An 8542-nucleotide genomic window follows, 5' to 3' on the forward strand; every position below is an offset into this window, starting at 1 on the left:
TTCTTCTGCTAGTCTCCCTCTTCTTGTACAGTGCCCTCCCTGTCACCCAGGCTAACATGTGAATTACTCTCCCCTCCCTACTATTTCTGATAACCATAAAAGAGTATTTCTTGTTATCTGGAAAACCTTTCTTAAGCTTTTACAATAATGAGCTCACATAATATCTGTCCTTTTGTAATTGACTAATTTCATCCAGCATAACGTCCTTCAGGTTTATCCAAGTTATGAGGTGCTTTGCAGCTTCATTGGTATTCTTCAGTATTGCATAGTATTCCATTGTGTGTATGTATCAAAGTATATTTATCTATTCTTCCACTGATAGGCACTTAAATGGTCTCCATCATTTTGCTATTGTGAATAGTACTGTGATGAAAATTGGTGTGCATATATCTACTCATATTTCTTGTGGATATGTACCAAAAGGAGAGATTTCTGGGTCATAAAGTATTTCTATTTTCAATTTTCTGAGGAATCGCCATACCATTTTACAGAGTGGTTGAACCATTTTACAGTCCCACCGGCAAAGTAGAAGGGTTCCAGTGTCTCTACACCCTCTCCAGCATTTGTTTTCTATTTTTGTTTTATTTTCAACTTCACTGTTAATGTTGGTGTGAGATGAGGTCGCATTGTTGTTTTGATCTGTATCTGCACTGTAGGATCAGCACTGAACTGCAAATCACAAGGTTGGCCATTCAAATCCACCAAGAAACTCTATATAGGATCACTATGAGTCAAAACCGACTCAACAGCACTTAACAACAACAATAACAACAATGGTTAATGATCATGAAAGTCCATGGTACTTTTAATATTCTCCAACACCATAACTGAAATGCATGAATTCAAATCAGCCAATATAAACTATGTGATTTAGGTAAAATTACCTAACAACTCTATGCTTTGTTTTCCTAAGATATACAATAGAAATAAAATTGCCTAAACTGCAATGGTGTCTAAAGGATTTCAATAATTTATATAAATCTCTATAAAGTTCTTATACAGTAATTGTATTTTAGAATGCAATACATTAAGCAATGTATTTATAGGCTTACAAAATAAAATTCTATGTTTGTATATATATGTGTACTGTTTTAGTGGATTTTAAGTAGAGGAGAATATCAAACATTACTAAGTATTCTTAATAAAATTTTGAGATGTTGTTTTGGAGAACATACATTTAGTTAAGTTTTATATATTTTGAGTGAAAAAAATAATAGTTCACTTGATGTATCCAAATAAAATTGTCTAGCTCAAAATTGAAAACATGGGGAAAAGTTAGATTGAAGCTGCAGATTAACTGTGGAAATTTGACTGCAAGTAATAAATGACTCAAACTCATCTGAAGTCAACAATCAGAAACATGCATTATCTCCCATGATAGGAAGTAAATGTTGGGACAGTTCCAGATTGTACACTATAAGGGCTCTGATGTACCGAGGAGCTCCGGTGGTTAGGTGGTCGTCTGCTCACCACGAGGCTGGCTGTTCAAACCCACCAATCACTCCACAGGAGAAAAATGAGGCTGTCTGCTCCTGTAACAATTTATTCCTATAGAGGGCTGCTATGAATCATAATTGACATGATGGCAGTAGGTTTGGTTTTGGATTGTGATGTACTGCAGGACCTAGGTTCCTTCTGTCTTTCATTCAACAATCAAAACATATCAGCGTATCTCCAACCCTGTTCACTTCATGGTCACTATATGACTGAAGTCAAGACAGGACAAGGGGGCCAATCCCCAGATGCCCTCTACTATATTTCCCCTCTAGTTTCTTGTGCTAAGTTTGGAACAAATTCCCCTCCCTAAACTAATCATTGGAAAGAAGACTGGTACTCCTAAATTCAGCTTAGATTAATCCAGAATGGCTCCCTGATTTTTTTAGACGTAAACTGCCAGGCCATTCTTCCAAGGTGGACTTGAGCTTCCAGCCTTTAAGTAAACTGCATGCACATTAACCATTTGCATCACCAAGAAGGCCCTGGAACGTAGTACAAGGTCAATAAATATTTAATGATTGGATGAATGATTTATAAGCAAAAGAGTGTGCTGGATAAGGCTCAGCTACTGCGCCTTTGGGATAGACAAATGACCTCCCAGGTCCCACTCACTATGGCTCAACACCCTTCCCCTCATGAACCCAGAACCGACTATTTTGAAGACCCTCAAGAAACATACTCATCTGAAGAACTGGCATTACTCTTACCTCATTTCAATAGATCAATGCCGTGAACTTTCTGTTCCAAACAAACTTGCTTTAATGCTTTTCAGTGAATAGCAAATACACCAGGAAAACTGTTTAGCTTGTCAGAAATGAAGCCTGTCGTCTGCGGTAAATGCAAACCTGAAGACAGGTAGCTCTGAAAAGCCAGATATGCTGTCCATCCTAGCAGCTCGAGCCAAGAAGTGATCAATGTGAAGCCGCCTGGCAGAGCAAGCTTCACCCTGGCTCAGAACGCTGCTCCTGCCAAGCTCAGCAACACCAAGAAGTAATGGTCTGCTGATTGCACTACGTGGTCAAAGACCGGTCACTTCTAGTGCCTTCTCAGTCTTTGCCAGCAAGAAGAGGAGGCTTTATTTGTTGAATGTTCTCAAATATTAAAACAAGATACATCAGTGGTTTTGTTTTATCTATGAAAATGTGAAATTCCTGTGCATTAACTAATATGTTTTTGTTTTGCTCATTTCAGTGCTGGTCAATAAATGAAGACGTCCAGATACAGTGCGAGATAACTGGGGATAAAGATGTTGGGAAGATGCTGAGAAGCTATAAATATTCTACAATACACTAATTTCATATGACAGAAAATAACCAAAATTATGTAATCAACTCAAACAGAAAACTTTAAAGTTACCTTGCCCAAGCCCTTTTAACCGACATAAAAATAGTTCTCTAATTGTTGTTAGCTGTTGCTAAGTGTTGTAAAGTCAGTTCTGACTCATAGTAACCCTGTTTAAGCTTCTGAGGAGTGGTTGATGGATTTGAATCACTGATCACTGCAGTTCAGACCAACCTTACAGTCCAGTGCTTATCCAACAGCACCATACCAGGTTTCTAATACTCTCTCATTATTTCTATAACTTTGATACTCAACCATCTATTTCAATCTATTCAGTGAACCACAGAACTCAACCCCTTCGTCCCTCAGACTTCTAGCGGTACTTCTGTTCCATCAGGACTCAATAACCTTGCCTCCTCTCTTGACTACAGCTTGGATTCTCCTACCAGCTTCATGGTCTTAGTTTTCTTCATGTATACATAGCCTCCAAACCCGGGTATGGCACTGTGGGATAATGCACTAGACTGCAAGGTCAGTTTGAACTACAAGGTCAGTGGCTCAAATTCACCAGCTGTTCCTCAGAAATCTGATACAGGGTTGCTATGAGTTAAAACCAACTCGATGGTACATACAACAACAAATCTTGATGTTTTCTCTGTGTTTGTCTCAGTTCCAGGAGAACTGCCAAAATCGATCTGGAATCATCTAAGCTTTAACCAGCTATTCTGAACTCATTGGCTAAGTACATAATGGAAGTCATGATAGCCAAAAAATTGGGCTGCATTTCACAGTGAATGCCAGGACCCTACTGGAGACACAGAACCACTGGGCTTAGATTTACCTTTGCCCAAGGTCCTTTAGTGTTATTTGGCCAATGTGGACATATAGACATGGCATCATATGGCTAGAAACCACATGTTGATTTCCAACTCAAAGATTCCCAATGCAGTAGATGGTGAAGCTGACCCAGTAGATGGGAGCAGTGCAGGTATTAAGAGAAGAGGCACTGTGGAGCCCAGCTGGGGAAAGTTTTGTCTATGGCAGAACTTTAGTATGTATCAGTAACTGTCAAAGAAACTGGAAGATACCAAAATAAAAGGGCAAACATAGGAGAGCCAGACCAGTTCTGTGGTCAGTTGGTAGGAGATCAGGCCAGAAGTAAGAGTAGAGATGTTAAAGTCAAGGAAACAAAAATGGAGAAGCCAGAATGGGAGCCTGGAATTGGCCTGGCAACCACAGTATTTAGTATAGGCACATTGTGAGTCATTGTAAAGTAGTGGGCTCAGTGGCCTTGGAATGGATCTTCAGTGACCTCTGATACATGGAACCTTTGCTTGTATACACTAGCTCATGGTCATGGTTTATCTTGCTATGACTATATGATGCTCCCTCAGTGACTGAGATGGGCTACATCAGAGGGTATAAAAAATTAGTTGGATATAGCTGGGGATGGAAAATCTTTGTTTGTTTGTTTGTTTGTTTAAATGTGAATTATTTGCTAACATTTTTACATTGGAAAATTGTGTGTAAAAATTGTATTCATAATTATCTTGAAACATGAGAACATTTGACAAAATTGAGTCTGTAGCCTAGTTCCTTCAGTCTGGTTTTCTTGGCATTAATATTGCCGTTCTTGTTTCCAGCCTGGTCTACTCCCAACTGACCACAGGATAGCAACGTTCAGCCAGAGCAAAGTAACAGTCTCCTCTTTAGTGAAGTCACACACCCTTTGTTCATTTCAGTCCAGCTGGGCTGCTTCTTCATTCATTTACTCCTGACTGACCCAGTAGGAATTTGAGTTTGAGAGCCTTGGACTCAGCACTTAGAGCTCTTAACTCACCTAAGTGGTAAGTCTCGGTTAATATTAATTGTGCTGGTGGTAGCAAGTGATGTAATTGCTGTTGTCTTCATTGCTGCTGTTGACAATTTGGTGTTGAGAATCCTATGTGGTAAAATGCCCATTCCAGGGAGATGAGACAGACAGCTCCTCACTGCGGGAGTTTTAAAACAACGGAAAGATCAACATAGGTTGATTTCCAACGACGCTGCAAAAATTCAAAGTGACAATGATTGATGGGGTATAGAAACAAAGGCTTCCTAAAGAGAGTGGGAGATCATAAATTAGAGTTTCATTGCTCACTGTCACTAGAGGAATGAAAGATTCAACTTACAGCTTCAGGTATGAGACGGACAGGTGCAGCCTGCCCCTCTCTTGGGTTTTAGTCATAAAATTCTGGGTTATTCATCAAGAGGAGAACCTCTAACCCCTAGGTCTGTCCTCATGCCAACCCAGGATGAGCCTTGTACTTTGGAATACTTATAATCATTGATTCATTGCAGAGGCAATGCAGAGTGCAAGTGTGGGCTCTATAGTCAGTTAATTGGATTCAAAATTGACTTCACCCTTTATAATTTGTACAGACTGCTCTCAAAGATTTAGACTCAGAAACCCTATATAGTCTCTATGATTTGAAATGGAGTCCTGGTGTGGCACTGTGTGAGAAGCACTGGACCACAGGATCAGTTTGAACTGCAGTGGTTGGAGGTTCAAGCCTATCAGTCACTCCTTGGAAACCCTATACAGAGTTGCTATGAGTCAGAACCAACTCACCAGTATTTAACAACAACAATCATATTATTCTTCCAACCAAACCCAATCCACTTCTGACGAATCAATTCCAATTCATAGCAACCCTATAAGGCCAGAGTAGGACTGCCCCATTCCTACTTCCAAGATTATAATCTTCACAGAAGCAGACTGTTAAACCTTTCTTCCTTGAAGTGGCTGATAGATTCGAATTGCTGATCTTTCCGTTAGCAGTCAAGTGCTTAGCCACTCCACTACCAAAACTCCTTAGATTGCTAGGAGGATTCAGTTAAAGAGCTTAATCAAGCAGTTGGCTTATAGTAAACACACAGGGAAAGACTGTTACCATTGTATTTGTTGTGGTATGAGTTAGAGACACCCCAAAAAAAATCTTAATCTCTGTACCTACAAATATTACCCTGCTAAAAATGGAGGCTTTCTTTTATTACGTCAATGAAGACATACTAGTGTGAGGTAGATAAAGCCTGCACCTAACCACTCTTGCATTGTAAAATGACCAAAATAGACAAAGAGACACACTTACAGTGGAAGACAGAAGAGGTGTGAGATTGTCTACAAGCCAAGGAATGCCAAGGAACCAAGCAGCACCCTGAGCTACCAACAAGAAAGGAATTCCAAAGGGGCAACATGTACCTAAGGACAAAGGTGAGAAGGGAAGGGAAGGTGGGTGTAATGAAAATAGGATAACTATTGTTCCATGGAAGGGATTGCAATCATGGAGATGAAACAAAGTGTATTATTTTTTTAATGTAAAACTGATGATCTTGTCTGTAAACCTCCACTCAATTCACAATAAAAAGCTAAGAAAAAAAGAAGAGAAAAGAATTAGACATAGAGATGTCTATGACCCAGATTTCAACCACTCACTTGTGGTATTTGTGTTACAGTAACACTAGGGAACTAAGGCAATTATTATTATTATTATTATTACTAAATCTCCTTTTATCAGGTAAGTAAATTGAAGCTCAAAAAGGATAAGCAACTTGCCAAAGATTGTCACATAACTAATGAGAAAGTGAACCCCTATTCATTCATGCCTAAGACTACCTGGGGTTCTGACACCTCTTTTCGAATAGGCTGACCAGACAAACAGCTAAGAAAGAGTTTGGGTAATGGTTTTAAAGTACAGCACTAAGTCATTCCTGGTTACTGGAACATATTTTTTCTAAATTCCATTGTGAGGTAATTTCCCATTCTCATATGAAGCCCAATTGTCCATGGAAAGACAATGTCATCCAACCCAGGCACCAGGCATGTTCAACAGAGAATGGCAGAGCAGATTCCCCAGCACAGCCACCTGAACCTCAGCCCATTCCTCCACACAGAAGGCAAACTCACTGCCACTCAACCCACTGTCCTGGATGTTCCCCAGGAATGAGAGACAGATCCTTCCATGTGAGGAGCTAAAGGCATGAGGAGGGGAGAAGACTGTTTGGAAGAAACAGGTCAAAGACCAGCAAAAGTCAAACATGAGCTCTCTTTAAGTGGCTAGAAAAATACAGCAGCAAGTTGACTGTGTGGCATGTGTACAGCAGAGAGAAAAACAGGAGAAGCAAAAAGAAGCTGATGCTCAAGAGGCACCAGGCTTGGAAAAGAACACTCATAGACAGGAACAAAGGAGTGTGCTCCTGGACTGGTGGTGGTGGTTATGTGTCGTGGAGTCGGACCGACTCATAGTGACCCTGTACAGAGTTTCTGAGGCTATAAATCTTTATGGGAGCCAAAAGACTCAACTTTCTTCCATGGAACAGCTGGTAGTTTTGAACTGCTGACCTTAAGGTTCATAGCCCGATTCATAACCACTCAGCTACCAGAGCTCATGGACTAGTGTGAGTAATATGAGAAGCTTATCCAGGATTGACAGGGTGGCATACAGGGCAGAGGTTGAGTAAAAGGGAACAAAAGGCTGGGAGCAGTTGAGCGTAATAGCCAGAAGCTGACCTCGTCAAGCCAAAAAATCACTGACACAGGGGCAGTGGGCAGAGTTAGGAAGTCTCTGTTGGCTAAATTCAAGGCGTCTTCTGACATCACATCCAGGTCTGTCTTGGCTTTCTCTAGAGGAACAGAGCTGTGAGAAAGGAAGAGAGAGTTTTCTTAAGGACTTGGCTCATGATTGTGGGGCGTTGGCAGTTCCAAAATCCGCAAGTTACATGACAGGCTGAAGAGTCTTGCATTCTTGTGTCTGAAAATCTGCACATCAGGCAACAGAAAGAGTGAAGAGTGAGAGAGCTCAGGCAGCATGTCTGTTTGTAGTCTGGAGGTAGAACACATCTAGGAGACTCCCCTTTTGCTCTGAAGGTCTTTACCTGGTTCTGAACCACAATAGGGAGGGCAACCTGCTTTACTTAAGGCCAATTCATTTAATCACCTATAACTGCTTCATAACTTCATAACTTCATAATCTAGACTAGTGCTTGACAAAACAACTGGGCATCCAAACCTAGCCAAGTTAATTCATAAAATTAACCAACACGGGATCAGTTAGATTTCTTTTGGAAGCAATTAGCATCCCACTTCTCAGAGATACCCATTGCTAATGCACAGATCCACATATATGCAAATGTACATAGGTGTACATCAGGATTGTGGTGGTTCTATATGATAGGCACCAGACTGTGAACCCCAAGATCTGTAGTTTAAGTCTTCCAGTCACTCTACGGGAAACAGATGAGGCTTTCTGCTCTTGCAACGCGGACACTCAGTAAGAGTCAAAATGGACTCCACAACACTTAACAACAACAGTGTTGTTGCAAATGAACATTCTTATCGATTTTAAGTGGAATTATACTATGTATACTTTTCCCACTATTTTTTCACTCCGTTGGATCAGGCACAGCTTCCAGGTCAGTGAATGTACAGCTACAAAACCATTTGAATGGCCATATTAAAGCTGATGTGGACATTTAAAAACATCTAATACAACAAAATATGAGACTATAGTCTGGAAAGTCAGGTTTCTCCACACTCTGCCAACATTGAGTATTGTCATTGTCTTTTATATTTTGACATTTGTTAAGGAAAGAATGCCATGTCATATTTCTATCTACTTTTCTTTGCTTATTAAAGAGTTAAGCATTTTTATAGATGGAGCTCTGGTAGCGTAGTGGTTACAATACTTAATCTCCCAGTCAGCAGTTTGAAACTACCAGCAGTTCC

This window comes from Chrysochloris asiatica, unplaced genomic scaffold, assembly GCF_000296735.1.
Source record: "Chrysochloris asiatica unplaced genomic scaffold, ChrAsi1.0 scaffold00012, whole genome shotgun sequence".
Lineage (NCBI taxonomy): Eukaryota > Metazoa > Chordata > Mammalia > Afrosoricida > Chrysochloridae > Chrysochloris > Chrysochloris asiatica.